The sequence below is a fragment of the Schistocerca americana genome, chromosome 7 (genome assembly GCF_021461395.2).
Source record: "Schistocerca americana isolate TAMUIC-IGC-003095 chromosome 7, iqSchAmer2.1, whole genome shotgun sequence".
Taxonomy (NCBI): domain Eukaryota; kingdom Metazoa; phylum Arthropoda; class Insecta; order Orthoptera; family Acrididae; genus Schistocerca; species Schistocerca americana.
In genome coordinates this window covers 261,526,484-261,547,272 of record NC_060125.1, presented here as the reverse complement: position 1 = coordinate 261,547,272, position 20,789 = coordinate 261,526,484, and the positions used below count along the sequence as shown (strand labels likewise).

The 20,789-nt window shown below is 41.6% G+C and overlaps 1 non-coding gene across 1 annotated transcript; it reads right to left on the bottom strand.

The window, feature by feature from the left end:
- Nucleotides 1-20,116: 20,116 nt before the first annotated feature.
- Trnat-cgu lies at nucleotides 20,117-20,190 on the bottom strand. Its single transcript has one exon. It is a non-coding gene; the product is annotated as a tRNA-Thr (tRNA).
- Between the last annotated feature and the right edge of the window lie 599 nt (nucleotides 20,191-20,789).

Below are 20,789 nucleotides of genomic sequence, written 5' to 3'. Positions count from 1 at the left end.
GAGTCAACAGATGGGGACGTTTGCAAGACAACAACCATCTGCACGAACAGTTCGACGACATTTCCAGTAGCATGGACTATCAGCTCGCAGACCATGGCTGCGCTTACCCTTGACGCTGTATCACTGACAGGAACGCCTGGTGGGATTAGCGGAGCGGTCTGGGGTGCTGCAGTCATGGTCTGTGCGGCTGGTCCCGGCGGAGGGTCGAGTCCTCCCTCGGGCATGGGTGTCTGTGTTGGTCCTTAGGATGATTTAGGTTAAGTAGTGTGTAAGCTTAGGGACTGATGACCTTAGCAGTTAAGTCCCATAAGGTTTCGCACACATTTGAACATTTTTTGAGAAGCGCCTGGGATGGTGTACTCAACGATGAACCTGGGTGCACGAATGGCAAAACGTCATTTTTTCGGATGAATCCATGTTCTGTTTACAGCATACCTGTTTGGCGACATCGCGGTGAACGCACATATGAAGCGTGTATTCGTCATCGCCATACTGGCGTATCACCCGACGTGATGGTATGGGGTGCCACTGGTTACACGTCTCGGTCACCTCTTGTTCGCATTGACGGCACTTTGAACAGTGGACGTTCCATTTCAGATGTGTTACGACCCGTGGCTCTACCCTTCATTCGATCCCTGCGTAACCCTACATTCCAGCAGGATAATGCACGACCGCATGATGAAAGTCCTGTACGGGCCTTTCTGGATACAGAAAATGTTCGACTACTGCCCTGGCCAGCACATTCTCCAGATCTCTCACCAATTGAAAAGGTTTGGTCAATGGTGGCCCAGCAACTGGCTCGCCACAATACGCCAGTCCCTACTCTTGATGAACTGTGGTATCGTGTTGAAGCTGCATGGGCAGCTGTACCAGCACACGCCATCCAAGCTCTTTTTAACTCAATGCCCAGGCGTATCAAGACCGTTATTACGGCCAGAGGTGGTTGTTCTAGGTACTGATTTCTCAGAATCTATGCACACCAATTGCATGAAAATGTAATCAAATGTCAGTTCTTGTATAATATATTTGTCCAATGAATACCCGTTTATCATCTGCATTTCTTCTTGGTGTAGCAATTTTAATTGCCAGTAGTGTATTTATTGGTAGACGACTCTAACCCCAAAGACGCATTTATTAATGGAAGCAGATGATAAACAAATGCAGCAGCGTGGGTTGACCAAGGTCACTACGGGACGGGGACTGAGCGATGGTGCGCGAGTCGCTGGGTGCTGAGTTCAGAGGCATTAGTAAAACTGTGGCATCTGGGATGACAGTTTATTGCCTGGAAGCAAGTAACAGAGTAATTTAGCTGCTTCGGAGCGGCATGCAGCGCATGGGCCTCAGAGGTGCTCAAGGGGGCAGAATTGCTGATGTACTTTGTCACCGAGTCATGGCACAGGTGTGTTACGTCAGTGAGCGGCGGCCGGCACGGTGGCGTGCGGGCTACAGCTGGGAAGATGAGCAGGGACAGTTAGTGGGCGTTTCACAGCACAGTGCGGCTCTATACCTCAGCGCTCTCACGGACGGACGAAGATACATGAGGTGAGTGTAGTCCAGGAAGACGGTAGTTGTGGAGGACAGGCTCTGTTCTCCTAACATGGGACGACCGAGAACGCTGCAGATCATCATGGAATGGCCAGCTGGCTGCACATATGTGCCATGCCTGGACGGTGTAGGAATGACAGGTTGCAGTTCATCCACAAACGACCTTCATTAGATGGAGAGCTGGCGGCAAACCAGTCTTCCCATAATACGTGAAGTTCACGTAGGCTGCAAAAGTATACCATGGCTGTGGCTTGCATCGGAATGGCTGTTTCTCGGTGTCAAAGTCAGCAGACAGACCATTATCGGTCAGCGTGTCCTGCTTTCCCTGCGACTCAATATACCGTAACTGTATCTAGTGCTGGAGACGTAGCCGGAATGGCAGCGTAATGAAATATGTCTCGGAACTCCGAAAGCCCAGTTTACTTAAGCAGCAGAGCTCGCGCCTATAACACGATGGCTCTAGATGGATGAACGAATTTACCCTGGTTGGATGCACCAAGGCTCCTCGTCTCTATACTTGACTGTCGGAATTCTGTTCGTTCTGCAACGTTGGATTTTTACAGTGGTTCGCTGGTGCTTGGTGCTACAGAGCATTCCCTCGTAGTGTCCTGTTATAATGTACTGCATCATCATCTGACCACATGTCTCCTTCCTTTCTTAATTTTATAACGCAGTATCTAACTTTCGCTTCAGTGAACCATTTCTCCTGCGTTTACGCTATGCTGTCTCCAATTGAGCCCTTATAAACTACCACAAGCTCACAATTGTCCGTATTCTGTACTTTTTATTTATATCAGTTAACCACTCTATAGGTATTTGATGTGTTGGTAGGATGGGATAATGAATGTTTTTACGTCCGAGCCGATAATAAAAATGCAAATTACTTACAGAGACACGGCAACATGATGGATGTAATGCTTACGATTGTGATCTATTGTCGTTTTTCTTTATTCTGCTGAAAGTATTGTAACATTTTTCCTAAAGAAATTTTACCTTGCTGGGACGCAATTACTTTGTATAAAGAGTGTATTAATGTCGGCATTTAGAATGTTTTAAGGTAGTTTAGGCTTTGCGTTGGTAGCACTTTCAACTGTTTCTCTGGCCAATACAAAACGGAGTGGGTTATTGCGTCGTAACGATGAATGCAGTCAGGAGGTGAAAGTTCGTCCCCACCATCTCACAAGTTGTGCTGTTCACCCAAGTACCCCCACTGTGCCATGTCCTTAGCTTCCCCATTCCAACAGCAATTCATAGTTTCTGTTTATGGTGCATAAACTGAGTAGATCCAATGTGCCCCTACATTCTGAAAATGAGGTTTTGGAGCCAATACTCCCTTTTGTGTTCCGTTACTTTCATTTTAACCAGAAACAGTTGTACCTCACATGTCCGCATATCAGTCTGCACTCCTCTGGCTGGACAGATAGTGATACTTTCCCTTCTCCATTCCCACAGGTCCTCTAGTGGCAAACGTTCGTGAGACTCTGCAAGCTCATAAATTATTAATACCTCTTGCATCCTCACCTGTATCCACTTACGCATTGTTTCCCATCTAACTGGTAATTGGATGGATTGAACAATCTTGCTCCATCCGTACTCAGTACTACAGTTACTGTATGGTAAAATACTGCCAAGTTCTTTTCCGTCACCAGCGTCGCGTGTTGGAGATCTGCACCGAATTCTTTCTTCTGCTAGGGGCAACCCTGCCAAAAATTGTTGTGACGACAGCAGTGCCGAATTTAGTTGTCTGCTTACCGCATGGTAACCTGCTTCTTGTAATGACGCTACTCCCATTCTTGCATCATTGAGTCTGTCTGCTAATCCTCGTAATAATTTAGCAAAAAATGTTCAAATTTGTGTGAAATCTTACGGGACTTAAATGCTAGGGTCATCAGTCCCTAAGCTTACACACTACTTAACCTAAATCATCCTAAGGACAAACACACACACACACACACACACACACACACACACACACACACACACCCATGCCCGAGGAAGGATTCGAACCTCCGCCGGGACCAGCCGCACAGTCCATGACTACAGCGCCCCAGACCACTCGGCTAATCCCGCGCGGCAATAATTTAGCTATTGCTATTTTCCTGCCTAGTATGCTCAACCGAGTCCGTACTTTTCCTAAATCGCTGTCTGCTGTTTTTATTGCATCCTCATGTACTGTGCCAACTCCGTGGTTGGCTCTCCGACACTTCCGTAGGATGCCATTCTACTGCAATTTTGGTGGTACCCAACGTAAATCTTACTAGCCCATTCCTGGCCCTACCACTCTGTGTACTTACGAACAAGGATCCTATGTACAAATTTATTTGCGTCAGTTGGGCTCTCATTTTTTCTTATGATAGCCTCAATTCTTAGTATTCGTCCCGTATCTCGGTGGGAACTTTCATGTTTTCCGTTTCTCTGTTTAACCCTACGAATACACCTTGCAACTAGTGAACTTCGTTCCTTATTTCCCTCACATCAAAGGTCGGTGTCCAGGTTGTCTGGGAAACAGCACATCTGTCACCATTGACGATATGTAGGATAACTCGGGGCAGAACGGGATAGCGGGGCACAATGGGAAATTGATCTTTTCTACACTGGACAGTGTTGCAACCTGTTATATGGGCATGTTACTATTTCTCCGAATGGAAGGGAAGTAAGGGCAGCCATTCTGATTTAGTCTGAAGTGCGAGATCTAAGTGAACTGTTGTCCGTCACGTTTTCGCTTGCGTTGTTCTAACGTTTGGTGAATTTCAACGCCAGGTAAGCTGTTAATTGTTAATTTATACCCTAAAATGACACATTCCCTTAAAGTGCATGGCATTTGTTATACTTTAGTTATTTAATGCGTTTAAATAAGATCAGGTATTACACTCCATAAAAGTTGTTAACCTCAAAAGTGCTCTTGGGGTGGAGCGGGACAGGGTAGAGTGGGATAGTGTCCCGTTCTGCCACGTCATATTTTGATGCAAGTAGAAAGCAAAGACAGCCTGGATGTTCATGGATGCCAGAATCTCCCAACCAGCTATGTTCGCCGAACAACTCAGCTTTCCAGATATCGCCCGAGACTATCATTCCAATCCCACTAATCTGTCAAAATACTCGGCGGACTACAAGACGAAAAGGAAAAACCGTCGTATTAACAGATTCTCCTTATAAGAAGGAACTGCAGAATGCTGTCGCACGTAAAGTAGTCCTACAGAAAGGTGCAATGCAACTTAAGGCAAACAATATCAAACTGTACACCGAAAAAAACCAAAACAGAGGACATCAAACACCTTAAGAAAAATAAAAGGAAGAAGATGATGAAGAAGAGAGAGAGGATGCTGAGTGTCTCTGCTGTGGGGACTTCCACTCCCTTGCTAATGAGGCTGGGTCGCATGCCAGAGTGGGCACAATTCATGTGCTGAATAGACAGTGAAGGTAAAGACAAAATACTGATTTGTGAATATTGTCGAAAGGACTAGTAGTTAGTGGTTTGGTAGTTATTAAGCATTGTACATTTTTCAGAATGACATTAAAATATTTTCTTATTTTGAAGAATGACCTTTTAATTGTTTAAATTACAGATTCCTTAGTCTGGATTGCTTGTTAGACAACATTTTGTCGTAGTTTAATACGATATTTGTAATTCAAATTCAACGTTTATGCAATAATTTAACAATAAATTCCCTTATCCCTTTCTGCCCCGTGGGTGGGGCGGAACGGGAAATATGCAAGACTTTCTTTGAAAAATTGTAAAAATGCAAAACGTATTGTTTTAAGTGATTTTAAAATAAGGTACATTAGGTTACACTATAAGGTGTTTTTATCACTTTAAGAAGTGTTTCCTTGTGTTCCCTTATTTTATGGAAATTGTTAAACATTAAGTATCGCGTGCCACCCCGAGTTCCCCTAGCAAACTCGAGTACAGCAGCCCATCCGATTGTCCCAGCTAAACCGTCACCCGAGGAAAGGAACTTTCATCATTCTCTCCCTTCTTCGGAAACGTGTTTACAAAACAAGTCTGCCATGATCCATGTCGGCTCGCATCGATTTCGGTCTGTAGATCGCATATCTGGCTCGTTTTTCCCTTTGGTCGGCGGGTGGCGTTCTTGCGCTACGTCTTTCGGTTTGAAATGTTTGCGAGGCGGGCGAGTATGGAATCGACAGTCACTGGGGGGACGAGGAGAAAGGAAGTCGGTTGGAGGAAACGTCTATTGTCATGCACCGGTTGTCGGTGTCTTGACCGACTCGCTCTGGGGGAACCGTTGCAACGGGAAAAGACTTTGATTATCATTAGCAGATTCCGGTGCTCTCAGAGGGCACCTCTTTCCTGTTGTCAGGCCAGGCTGTGTGATTTTGTTTGGTGGCGTTAGCGGGCACTACTGTTAACAGCCCTGCTCTATGTGATTCTTCTTCCCTGAGTTGTGAATTTGTGCTTTCCGGGAAATTTGGATGCGTCGTAGGTTGGTCTGTATCACTTAAACAAACTGTTGGAGACTGTCCACCTTTGTGTTCGCTGGGCGCCGTGTATTGCTTCCCTGTAAAGTAACTTAGTTGTGATCTCCTGGTGCAAATGATTGCGCTGAAAGTTCTTTATTGGTTGGTTTTAATAGTGTTTCTCCGTGTCAATAACGCCTAACATTATTACTGTCACCGTCCGCACGAGTGGCAGAAATGTGACTCTGGTCGTAGGTGCTGTCATGAACATTTGTGATTAATGTGCTCTTTTAATTATTGAGCAGTGTGTGGCTTGCGTTCATGTCGTTTGTTCCTTGGCATTTTGTCACATCGAGTGGCGTCTTGTTTCTTCCTTACTTACCGGCATAACGGAGTTGCTGGCTTGCCTTTTTATCGATACTAGTACTTCCGTACTATCTTTGGTGTGACCGCTAGTATCTCCGGGTAGTGGTGGTGTGTGTTGTAGTCAGTCAGTTGAGACGGAGTAGCGAGAAAGTCACCGCAGTGTGAGGCCAGGCCGGGACCGCTGGCGGCGTGCACGCACTGTTGGATAGTGAGGCAGTAGCTGCGAGAGCGACAAAGTTCGTTGTCCGCCGAACCTGGACGCTGAAGCTGAGTGATCTTCCTATATTGTGATTAATCATTAAATTGACTGTGACTTGCCAGCGAAGTGCACAAGCGTTATTTTCTGACCTGTGACCGTTAACGACCAAGTTACCATCCCTGATTGTTAGCATAGTTTTTCTGCAGTGTGCCTTTCCTCGTCGTGTCGATGTTGTCGGGCATGGCGTGTAGTTTGACAGCCTTTAAAGTTGTTTGGTTCATGTTTTGCTTAGACTGGTTATTGTTCCCTTGGCTGCTTTTAGACGCCAGTTTCTGAAGATGTAGTGCTGTTCATATCCTCGTCCTCAGCCGATATTTTCCACCGTTGTGTCGTTGGTCAAATGGAAGGGAAATGGTTAAATTGTTGGTCAGACCTTGGGCTGTCCCTAGTGTGGGTTCCCATTCGATTATTTAACTTCAACTTTTGCCTGCCTGTCTCACCTCACATTTGAGCTACCTTCTCAGGCCAGCCCTTGGAACACTTCTGAGCACCACATGATCTGTTTGTTTTAGATGGTGATTTTCATTTTAAATGTTACACAAAGGCCTTCAGCTGTGTTAAATTAAATTTTGAAGATTGATTTTACTTAAAACAAATTTTCTTACAATTGGTTCTATCTGAAATTGTTTGTGATCCAGGACCTAAGCCGTTAGTTGTTCGACTTGTTATGTGTGGCCTTCAGCCGAGGATTTACGTGAACCCCTTTCAATAAGGGCTTCAGGCATGTGTATTCTGTAAAGGAAACTTTTTTATTAGAAGGAAGGGATTTATTTTAAATTGTTTGTCTGACTCGTTGTTGAGGCCTTCAGCAATTGTTTCAAACTTGTTTGTGGCCTTCAGCAGTGCAATAAGTTAATATTTCTTTAATTAGGCTTTCGTCCGTTCTGTTGTAAGTTTAAAAAGAAATTTCTTTCTTCAGAAAATTGTTTTTAATGTGTTTTAATTATAGCTGTCCTTTAGACATGTAGTGTAGGCCTTGAGCCGCTAATTGTTTTCAATTGCATGTTTTTTTCAATTTTTACCTTCTATTTTAATTGCAGTTGATTTCTAAGCCAGACTTTCAGTCGTTCTTGTTTTTGGTGTGGTTTTGGGCCTTCAGGTTTTCTTTAACTAGGCCTTCGGCCGTACTGTCTAATTTGATCTTTTAAACCAATGTGTAAATAATTGTTTCTTAGAAAAATAAAGTTGTGTGTTTGATTGTGCAACTCACAGTAACTGTTTACAGCCCCATCCACAATCATAACCTTATCCTGTGCACTCTCTGAGTACCTACCAACCAGGTTGCAATTATGTTTTGGATTCTGAGCTGGTCAAATCTATTAGTACACTGAGCGCACTGGCAAAGAGATGTGAAATTTTCTGTGTTGTAAGGCAAGACTCCTTACCTGATTCTTGGAGTCTGGTTGGGTCTGCGGTCAATCTTATATTGCTATCTAACCGTTATATTATTAACAGAACCAGGATTTCAACCAGGAAGGGAAGTTCCAAATTGTTATTTAAAATCTGTTACAACAATGTTTGTAGCTTGGTTATGTTAAAAAACCTATTCTTGGTTTTCGCCAGTGTTTCAATTGTACTATTCTTGAAATTCTTAGTTTAAACTGTTAATCATCGTTTGCCGGGTGTTGTTGTACCTTACTGCGGATTACATGTACAGGCATTTATTTGCTGAATGTGTGTCCTACTACTCGACCTGTTGGTGTTTCTAGGCATCATCATGTCGGATGACGCTTATTTTAAGAGCACCCTGCTGTTGCCTGATCGGTCAGCTACTGTTTCTGAAACCTATGCGTGCAATTGGCCCGCCCTGACAAGGGTGAGCACACCGGCGGCACGATATTAATGGCCGGCATTTGGGATTCGCCACTGGCGTTATCTTGTGTGAAACTGATCTATGGTGACTGCTATGTGAGTTTTTTCTTCTCTGGTCCACGTGGGCATAAATGTTTTCAGAATTGGCGCATTTTTATCTTTTGGCGTGGATCCCTTTTGGTGCTGTGCCCCTTCTGTTTCAGTTTTTCCCTATCCAGCCGGGCCATTTCCTGACCCTTAAATCGCTTAAATTTGTCAGCTTTTTCTAAAGGCCGCGTTAAATATTAATTGGTAATTTAAGTCAGTTCTGTTAGCTTGGCCATTTATTTTTTTTTAACATCTTATCTGTTACTAAATCTGCGCTAGGCCTTGTTACATTCGACCCTCAAATATTTTACTTTAAATTCGTCAGATTTCTTAAAGAACGGTTTTAAATCTTGAGTCTGTAATTTGAAACCATTGTCTTAGCCTGGTTTGATTTTGCTCTTGTTGTTCAATCAGTTACGCCATGATGCTCCTTTTAATTCAAAGCATTCCACTCATTGTTCTAAGAACTGCCGATTTGTAAAAGATTTCATTTTCTTTTACTACTATTGTTGCTTTTTAAATTGTTTAATAAACGTGAATCACTTGGCAAATAATGAATGATATAACCTGTGGCCTAGCTGTTCCACGAATTTCTGTTAATCTGGCTTGCTGGAGCTCAAACTATTAAATAAACCATATTCAAAACACACTGCAATGAGTCAGCGTTGTGTAATATAAATATAAAATCACAATAACACGTGAACAAGAGAGATGTGAAATGTATCGAGTAGTTCCGAAAATAACATAACAAAACACAAATATTATTATCAGGTGTGTGACCACTGTGGAGTGTACATTGTGTGTATCATGTTTATCTGCTGATAAACTTCTCTTGGCTTTCTTAGTAATTTCCATGCAAACTGTTGCTGGAATTTTTGATAATGCAATCACTAGTCTCTTAAAAGATTAACCTCTACTAATATGGACACTAGACGTTTTAACTGGAAACTGCACGTTAACTTTCACTGGTGAAGTCAAGAACTCCTTTGTCTCCATTAGGCATGTAAGGATTAGCGACTAACCCCCACCGACTGGCTCAATATTGAACTTGCTTTCCTACATGCCGTCCCAAATGTTCTTGTCATTCCACGCCTTAGAGTTGGCTCATTTCACTTTTTTGCCACACCTCACACATCCTCTTAGCATATTTTTTGACTGATTCGCAGTTAGAGCCTAGCTCATGAATCATGATGTTAGAGGGGCATGAAATTTTCCTGCAGAAAACCGTCTAGAATGGTAACTGAGTGTTGCTAGAATGTAAATTACACTTACATGCATAAACTGTGAATTGGAGGTATGTATCCAAATCGTTGTACTTACTACCAGCGTAATACGCAAACATTTTAGAAATCGTCCTAGGAACTCGCTCTGTTTCGTCATCACTTTGTAGATGAAACGAGCGTCTTCATAATTTCCAGGTACGAAGTACATGACGTAAATGCTTCATCAATTCTGATACAATATTTGTACCCTGCTCAATAATTAAGGAATTATGAACAGGAAATTTAAGTATCCAGCTGTTAACTATAGTGTAGGCAACTGTACTATCCTGCTTATCGAGAATCGCTAACATTGCTATAAACTTTATTTCCTGTGGGTGTTCTACTGCGAACTCCAGGCTATCGTGGCCAGTCATATTAAAACATATAAATGCCTCTGGTAATATTTTCAAAGGAATGTTCCGATGACAAAGATCTGTTCTCTCTCTGCATAAGGAACACAGTCCTCTATGTACTGCTCATAATGTCGCTTTCTTATCTTGCAACAGAATCTTTCTGTGACTCGTCTATGGACTGTTCCGCATCGTCCGTGACATGACAACATGTGGTATGTACTTGCTGAAACACCTCATCCCTGAACACTGCCACAACCGTTTGCGTGGTCTACATCATGCGTCACGAAATGTCGTTGTGACCTGAATGCCTGAAGTCTTTCACAGATGACAATGCTATCTGCCACTCTATAACATTTTTCCATAGTGTGTTCAATGCTACAACATTTCTGCTCAATATACCCGCATTTATGAAAAACTTCATAACCAAACTCGATGAATTGTGGTGCCCCATGAACTTCAACAAAAATATGTGATCACATACTACAGCCACTAGCTTTTCCTTTTCGTTACTGGGGTACCTAAGTTCTACTTTGTTCAGCTATTCTGAATGGTATGCTATCAGATGTTGCTTTAGATTATTATTCTTGCTCATAATACAGTCAATTGCTCCATTGCTGGTGTCGCATTAGAGGTAAAGCTTCTTCCCTAGTTTCACACGCTACCCTAATAACCGTTTCAATGGTTGTGCAATCTGTGCCAATTTTTAACAACTTTTCGATAATAATTACATAAGGTCATGAACAACTGTAATTTCTTTATGGTCTATGACATTATGAAGTTCCAGAATGTCTCTGTTCACCTGGTTATCACACGTTCGAGTATAAAATGGCATTATCTATTCTACGTGTCAGACATTCAGATTGTAGTCTGTTGAAAACATCTTCCAAGCGTTTCACATAGTCTCATATATCTTTTGAGAATACAGCGATGCAATCCAAATATACCATGCATTCCTTAGGCTTTAGCCCATGTAGCACTCGGTCTAATAACCTCTGGAACTTGAATGGTGTATTTTTGAGCCGAAATAGCATGAAAGCTATTTTTGGTCTGCCCTCTGGGACTACCTCCGCTTATAGATGCATCTTAGTAAAGTACTGGCACTGTCCTACGTTGTCCAACGTTTTCATAATGTTTGGGATCAGATATGTATCAGTCATTGTCTTAGCACTGAGATATTTCTAGTCACAACAAAATCTGTGTTTTTTGTACAATAGTAACAAACAAAAAAATATGAGTGATAAGCAGTCATTCAGTGACCTTTTTGCTTTTCAGAATTGAGTTTTAGAGGTAAAATATCAGAAGACTTGTGCGGACGCTCTGACAAATCTGCACAAACCTGCCATGCGGTGTGTAACACCCCAAGAAACCCGAAAACCCAAATAAGAAAGTTATGATAATTTAAAGTAGCGAACAGTGTTATCCTGACAGGTACGACAACTAGGACAATAATATAACACCTTAAAATTTTGATGAACTCCAATTTCAATAATTACTGAGTATGTCATGATATAAAGGTCGAAAGAAAGAAAGGTTATTTTTAATTAGCTATCAAACATCTCAGTAATAACTGCAAATCAGTACGACGAAAGTTAAGTTCAAAGTAATATGTTGGTCAGAGATAAAATTTATCGTGAAAGACAGTTGTAAACGCTGCGAAAAGGAAATTGAATGCGCCTACAATGCTCGATCATGGAAATGTTAGTCGCTTGCTAGCTTGCTTGCTATCAAGTCGTGAGAGAGCACCGTTTGTTATAGTACTAAAAACGGAACGCTACGAAATTGTTTCTATTCAAAAAAAGTACTAATGCGTGATAGAGATGCATGGACTTTGTTCTCAGTTATTCTGACTTGAGAACTTGAACTGAAGTGATATTCTGATAGTGTACGACAAGTTAATGAACTTTAATTATTTGAGATATTATTGTTGAACTCAACCTTCATTAAGTGAACAGTTACAACGAAGAATGGATCTAGTATCGAATACCTGATTAGTCTTGAGTAGGAAACCTTAATACGACAACAGGAAGATAATACAATTACGCCGATTGTAAAAGATGTCGTAATTGTCACGATCACCGAACTGGAAAGAATCGTAATTGATCTGATCCATCGGTGTGCGTGTGATGTGATGACTATAAACTAATTGCTGAGAAGGAACAATAAAAATTGTTCGTCAGTAATGGAAATCTCATGTGTTGGCTCCATCATTAATTGAACTGTGTGATAGTTGATGATCAAAATTAATTAACTGTGAACTTTTTAATTGAAAGAGTGACTTGATGAACATTGAGCATTGAAAGGAGTGTTTTGCCGAAATAATATTACGACGCGCCAATGAAAGATAGCATTATAGATTATCTCTGGATTTGAGTCGTGCCGTAGTGAACAATTCTGCCTAGCAACGTAACAACAACTACTGATACTGAACCGCAAGTGAATGTTTCCTCGCTTCATTGGTGTGAAACGACGCCGGTGATGAATGATTCTCTCAATACTGCAATAACTAACTAACCGGGCATAGCAAATCATCATAAAACCATAGCAGACAATTAAAATCAGGAGTTCACATCGCCGAGAAGACTTTGCGGACTCGCAAACTGACTTTCATACATTACGCGAGGAACAATTTTCTTTCGTGATTTTCAGGTGCTGTTCCACGTTATCCGACGAGGACAACCATCACTGCGCGTCGTATCTCCATTCCACCGATCGAGCGGCTCAACATCAACAGCGACAACAAAAGGGGAGGTCACAGGTGACATCTCTTGGAACGATTGTATCACTTATTTTTTTATGGTTTTCCGTGACATCTGACATAGTAACAAGTGTTTCTCATTGCACTCTAAAGAAAAATGCACCTTACACCACATTTGGTTCGTCAGGGATGGCGGCGATTGTCGGAAGCTTAGAGGTGTTTTTGCCTAAAAAATCCGTGTTCGAAAACTAGCTGCAACTAACTTGTAATTTTTACGTTGACTGCTTGAATTAGAATGATGTTTATGTGGAAAAGTAATACAAATTTGTATATTTCTGCAAGTTTTTCTTGTTTTTATTTATTATCTAACGAAAATTACTTTCAGAATATCCTTTGCATGCGCTGAATAGAATTATTTTATTCGCAAGAGTTGTTGAATTAAAAACAGCTTCTTCCTTGGCAAGGGAGCGAACCTCTCGCCACAGCGAATGGAATAGTTTGGCATGTCACGCAGATTGAGTGACGTCAGACGGGGCAAGATATGAGCAGCGCTTTTCATCGCGGCCAGATAGTGGCTGCCCGACGTATTGGACATTGCAGCTCACACACTGTGCACCCACTGGAGAGGTTTTACATGTCATCGTGGTATGGGTGTACCGCGAGTAGCTTGATTCAGGGAAACCTGCCGCAGCTGGAGCTCAACTGAAGTAGACAACAGTGTCTTAATGCTAGGCGCCGCTGTCGATTTTCGTGGACTGTCACAGCGGATCTACGATCTGCAGTCTAGGATTTCATGAAACACGGAAAGAGAAACAAAGGCATAATAACATACTGATAAGGATAGTATGAAGTTGTGAATGATCCACACCACCTAGCAAACAATGTGAATGAACATTTTTGAGTATTTCAAAGAAGTTACAGCAAAAATTCCTCAAAACAAATGTAGCACCTACAACTACAATGATGTTGCCACCAGCCCCAGAGCATGAAGTCAGTAAAACTGCACAAAAAACTAAAAATAATGCTAGTAGCCTTAGGCGAAATACTAATGCGTGTACTGAAACAATTTATAGAGAGTACACAAGTACCCTTAACAAACATAGCAAACGGATCCTCCAAATCAAGGAAATTGCCAGAGTATTTGAAATGAGCAAGAGTTGTACCTCTGCTAAAGAAAGGTAATGCAGAAAACAAAGTTATCGATCCATTTTGCTGCTGTCACATTTCTCAAAAATAAAAGTATCAATTATGAAAGCCAGATTAATGAGTTACTTGATAAATGCAATTTTAGAAATGAATTACATTTTCATTTCTCAATTTGCCGAAGCACGGAATCAGCCACAATAGAATTCGCAAAAGTGGTGCTTGGTGCTGTTGACAAAGATGATTGTGTTAGACATGTTTTTAGATCTTTCTAAGGTTTTTGATACTGTTGACCATAAGATTCCAGTAAATAAGCTGGACACATTAGGAATAAAGGGGGGTAGGTAATGTCTGATTCTGATCACACCTACCAGATGTGATTCAATGAGCTGAGGTAACATCCTTCAAATGAATATAAAGTTTAGTAAAACACTTATTGACACCAAAATACATTAATATAAGAATTCCTTGGAGTAGCATTATAGGACCAACACTGTTTCTAATATACATAGATGACTTTTCCAGTAGTGTTAGCCAGACGGGAACAGTTCTCCATTCTTGTGACAGCAATATTATAATCTATGAGGAAGTAAGAGAACTCATTGTAGAGAAAGCAAATGAAATCCTCAAGAAAGCTTACAACTGGCGAAAAAGCAATAAAGTGACATTTAAATAAAGAAAAACAAATGTGATGAATTTCAGTGTGAAGTGGGAAAATGACACTGTTAAATAAAAAGTGGCTGACACCTATAGAGACAGTGTAACAAATGCACAATTCCTAGGAATGAATATTGATTGTCAGTACAATCATCGTGACACACAAACAGAATGTCATCAGTATGTAATACCCTTAAAGTACTGTCATCATTGTGTAATAGCCAGTGTCTTTTAGTTATATATTATTCGTATGTACTCTCATTTCTTAGCTATGACCTTCTCTTTTTGGGAATCAAACGCACACAATATCAACACAGTTTTTAAATGGTAGAAAAGAGCTATAAAAATAATAACAGAAATGGTAGTCGAGCTCATTGTAAAGATCAGTTCAAAACACTGGGTATTTTAAATGCGTCTTGTGAACACATTTACCTGTCAGTTATAAACATCAAAAATAATATTGATAATTGCTATGCAAACAGGTCTGACCTTGGCCATGGAAAAAGGTCTAGATTGAACTCACATTTAATAAGAAACAATAAACATAATACTCAAAACAGCATTTTCTACTAAGAAAGAAAACTGTATAATAATTTACCAAAGGAGGTTAAAGAGGATGCTAAAAAAAGCATACATGAGTGGCTATGTTGTTGTTGTGGTCTTCAGTCCTGAGACTGGTTTGATGCAGCTCTCCATGCTACTCTATCCTGTGCAAGCTTTTTCATCTCCCAGTACCTACTGCAACCTACATCCTTCTGAATCTGCTTAGTGTATTGATCTCTTGGTCTTCCTCTACGATTTTTACCCTCCACGCTGCCCTCCAATACTAAATTGGTGATCCCTTGATGCCTCAGAACATGTCCTACCAACCGATCCCTTCTTCTGGTCAAGTTGTGCCACAAACTTCTCTTCTCCCCAGTCCTATTCAATACTTCCTCATTAGTTATGTGAGCTACCCATCTAATCTTCAGCATTCTTCTGTAGCACCACATTTCGAAAGCTTCTATTCTCTTCTTGTCCAAACTATTTATCGTCCATGTTTCACTTCCATACATGGCTACACTCCATACAAATACTTTCAGAAATGACTTCCTAACACTTAAATCTATACTCGATGTTAACAAATTTCTCTTCCTCAGAAATGCTTTCCTTGCCATTGCCAGTCTACATTTTATATCCTCTCTACTTCGACCATCATCAGTTATTTTGCTCCCCAAATAGCAAAACTCCTTTACTACTTTAAGTGTCTCATTTCCTAATCTAATTCCCTCAGCATCACCCGACTTAATTCGACTACATTCCATTATCCTTGTTTTGCTTTTTTTTATGTTCATCTTATGTCCTCCTTTCAGGACACTGTCCATTCCATTCAACTGCTCTTCCAAGTCCTCTGCTGTCTCTGACAGAATTACAATGTCATCGGCGAACGTCAAAGTTTTTATTTCTTCTCCATGAATTTTAATACCTACTCCGAATTTTTCTTTTATTTCCTTTACTGCTTGCTCAATATACAGATTGAACAACATCGGGGAGAGGCTACAACCCTGTCTTACTCCCTTCCCAACCACTGCTTCCCTTTCATGTCCCTCGACACTTATAACTGCCATCTGGTTTCTGTACAAATTGTAAATAGCCTTTCGCTCCCTGTATTTTACCCCTGCCACCTTTAGAATTTGAAAGAGAGTATTCCAGTCAACATTGTCAAAAGCTTTCTCTAAGTCTACAAAGGCTAGAAACGTAGGTTTGCCTTTCCTTAATCTTTCTTCTAAGATAAGTCGTAAGGTCAGTATTGCCTCACGTGTTCCAGTGTTTCTACGGAATCCAAACTGATCTTCCCCGAGGTTGGCTTCTACTAGTTTTTCCATTCGTCTGTAAAGAATTCGTGTTAGTATTTTGCAGCTGTGACTTATTAAACTGATAGTTCGGTAATTTTCACATCTGTCAACACCTGCTTTCTTTGGGATTGGAATTATTATATTCTTCTTGAAGTCTGAGTGTATTTCGCCTGTTTCATACATCTTGCTCACCAGATGGTAGAGTTTTGTCAGGACTGGCTCTCCCAAGGCCGTCAGTAGTTCCAATGGAATGTTGTCTACTCCGGGGGCCTTGTTTCGACTCAGGTCTTTCAGTGCTCTGTCAAACTCTTCACGCAGTATCATATCTCCCATTTCATCTTCATCTACATCTTCTTCCATTTCCATAATATTGTCCTCAAGTACATCGCCCTTGTATAGACCCTCTATATACTCCTTCCACCTTTCTGCTTTCCCTTCTTTGCTTAGAACTGGGTTTCCATCTGAGCTCTTGATATTCATACAAGTCGTTCTCTTATCTCCAAAGGTCTCTTTAATTTTCCTGTAGGCAGTATCTATCTTACCCCTAGTGAGATAAGCCTCTACATCCTTACATTTGTCCTCTAGCCATCCCTGCTTAGCCATTTTGCACTTCCTGTCGATCTCATTTTTGAGACGTTTGTATTCCTTTTTACCTGCTTCATTTACTGCATTTTTTTATTTTCTCCTTTCATCAATTAAATTCAATATTTCTTCTGTTACCCAAGGATTTCTACTAGCTCTCGTCTTTTTACCTACTTGATCCTCTGCTGCCTTCGCTACTTCATCCCTCAAAGCTACCCATTCTTCTTCTACTGTATTTCTTTCCCCCATTCCTGTCAACTAGCCGATGAGTGGCTAGACTAGCAAAAATGTGTGAAGGGGGTCAGTAAGACCCCTACCATAATATTGGTACTAAAGAAAATATTATAAGATTTTGAAGGAGTTGGTGACACAGAATGAATAAGAAAATGTTAATTATCATATTATGATTTTTATCAGTTTAATATGAAACAGAGTATTATGTTATAATTTCCTAGACTTGAATAACTGTTAGCTTTAGTGAATCACATCAGAATATTTGCTCATTAAAAGCAATACTCTTCACATATAATTTCACTACGTTATTTTCATTTATTTTTTAAACCTTTGTGGAATGATTGACAATTCTTCTGTCTTATAAATGTGGGCACATGAAGTATCTTTCTTTTCGTGATCTTCTAGTTACCGCAGTCTCCGCCCATTGCTTATAGAAAGTTATTTTGGAGGCATTGCTTGTTTAATCTCGTCTCCATATGAGAAAAATTTTGTTTATAGCATATGCATACGATTACCATACTATTGAAAACGCACGATATCATTTTACTTGGTTATTAGTTGCCAAATAATTAAAAATTTTGTGTAAGTACACTAATATTTAAATTAACTCTGGTTGACACTGAAGTCAACTCCATTGTTATGCAGCAGTTTGATGATAAAAGGTAACTGTAAGAAAAGGGAACTGTTCGCAAGTGTAATGTAGTTCTCGGCAAATGATGTTAAATATTGTGTAATCTGTGTAAAACATGTTATTATACGTAGGGACGTTAAAACGCTGTAGTGGAAGCCACGGTGGCATCACAACACAACAGTGTGAATCAGCACAATGAAGCAGTGGACATAAGTGTAAACGACGGCCAATGGCACCCAAGTGTCGTATTAGTATTGAGATAATTAACAAATGTTTGAAAGACAACTGAGCACACAAGGTAAGCGTCACTGGTGAATAAGAAAATTATCGTAAAGTTTTATCTTTAACGAAGTTTTGAACATCGTGAAAAATGTGGTGAAGTCAACGGTAAATACTGCATGGTGACAACTGGTGCCCCAACACAAAGTGGAAATAATACATTTTAATCATAAACGAATAATTATATGTGCCTTACTTAATTTAATAATTTACCTTGGAATCAACTTCAAGAAAGTGGAGCTCATCATCATCTTGCAAGTAACATTGAGTATACGAGTGTGATACACCTTGCGAAAAACCGCTGTAAGCCTCTAATTGATCTGCGTCAGTGTGGATCTACTGAACAGCAGATCGCTCTCCGAAACTCAACGCTTAATAAAAGTTATGCAGCAGATCTAACGCAATTACTGGACAAAAGGGTGACCCTAATATCGATTTCCAGGTACCGGTATTCCCGTAAATTACTGTTAACTTAATTCGTGAAAGGGATTTATTAATTACAAATCAAAATTTTGGCCGAGTGTAGAGTGCAGAGAGCAGTCGGTAATGTGAAAGACGGGACAGTGGTCCTATGGAAACACTTCCGGCCGAGATAAAAGTTTTATTCAACTTTAAATACACATCAGGTCGTTAGTAATTTGAGGCAGACACGCCCCACTTCAGCGACTCTATCTGGTGATGGCTCGCAGGCAGCTGCTTCCACCCTGGCGAGGAGATTCCCGCATAAATGCCCTGTGATGCTGTAGTGGCTGGCGGTCTGACAGGAGGCCATAGCCGTGGTGTCAGCGACAATTTACTTAAGCTGCGTCAGCGTTCCTCTGTCGAAGAGCTGGCTAACTGCGACTCAAGTCCTGCCCGCATCCACTGCGGAGGCACGTGGAGGCTGCCAGGCAGTGGACGTGACCCGCTGCCCTCTTGCAGGAGTCTGGCTGTGACAGGTGTGGACGGCAGGTCAGCGGCGCTATGGCAAGGAGTCCCACGAGGAGGCTCAGGGCCGGTGATGACTTGCCCAACCAGGTCTTGAACCCATGGCTGCAGCCACGGTGCTCTGCCGTCTCGTCATCTGGCGTGACCTAGCATCGCAGTGGTGCTGCCACACTCCGAATGAATCTGCCACACCTATTTATACGGCTCCGATGCACATTATTGCACTAATTTGCCAACCCCCGATCTCGTAGCTCACAGTATGGTTCTTCGACTGGTGTGCTGACATTGTCCTGTCCACTCCACTATTATCGCTGCATCGCGTAAGTTACTGCTGAGAGTGGCTAGCCAGTCTCGCAATTCTTCCGCATGTGTGTTACTTTAAAGAACATGTCACCACACATCACTTATCGGCCCACAGTTGCCACTGCAACACTCCATTGAGGATCGCTTGAGTTCACTTATAAGTGGGAAGTGACACTGCACCACATAAGACGCAATATTTATTACAGTTCTTAATGTGCACAAATTTAAAAAAGACGATATAATATTTCTGATGGAGCACATAGCAAAAACATCAAAAGTGCGATAGGAAACTAATTTATAATAAGCAGCGATATGGTTGGCAAAGAAAATTCCAGAGGGAAATGGGGATCTTGCAAATCAGCTTCCTGGCGTATGAATACCGCACAACATAAATGCAAAATGAAACCAGAGAGCGCATGGCCCATCGGAATGAGGACATGGGACGAGATCCAACTTGCCTGCCTACCTAGTCAACTCGTGAGGAGCCTGCGCGAACTTACTAAAATGTTAGCAGATGTTTAACTTCGTTCTGCCCTAATCAACTGATGCCGCTAGGTTTCTTCATCGTTACGTGGATGTGGACCCGTCGATTCAGTGTTGCAGATGAATGTCTCACCCCAGTCGGCTCTGCAAGCGAACTCCATCTCTCTACATCTAAGTCTGCCACGCATGAGCCATAGCTGCTGACAGGCGTTGACATACGTCAACGGGGAGAGATGAAAATGTGTGCCCCGACCGGGACTCGAACCCGGGACCTCCTGCTTACGTGGCAGACGCTCTATCCATCTGAGCCACCGAGGACACAGAGGATAGCGCGACAATACGTTGAGAATGTGGGTTTCGCGGGAGGCGTGCCAAAGATAAATCACTGCATTCGCGCTATCCTCTCTGTCCTCGGTGGCTCAGATGGATAGAGTGTCTGACATGTAAGCAGGAGATCCCGGGTTGGAGTCCCGGTCGGGGCACACATATTCATCTGCCCCCGTTGACGTATGTCAACGCCTGTAAGCAGCTATGGGTGTTTATTTCATAGTAATTTCATTCTAACGAGCTGCTTGGTCACCGATGGTATCTGTTCTTTCGGACATGTCCGAAAGAACAGATATCATCTTAGTAAATACATAGAGGTGAAATCTGTTGTCAGGGACAAAAATTGATGCTCGAATGAATTTACAATGCTGATGCTACGAGACGTAAGTTTGCAAGAGTAAGCCTGCTACTTGAATGACATTTGTCCCGAGAATGGAAAGACGAATACCTGTTTTGCTTGCTTTATTCATAGTCTCCCCGAAACATACATTCCCCACTAATGAGCACAATGTTCACATGACACTAGCCATTCCTGCGATCATTGTGATGTTAAAGTGCTTCCGCTACGAACCATCAAACAATCATTCGCC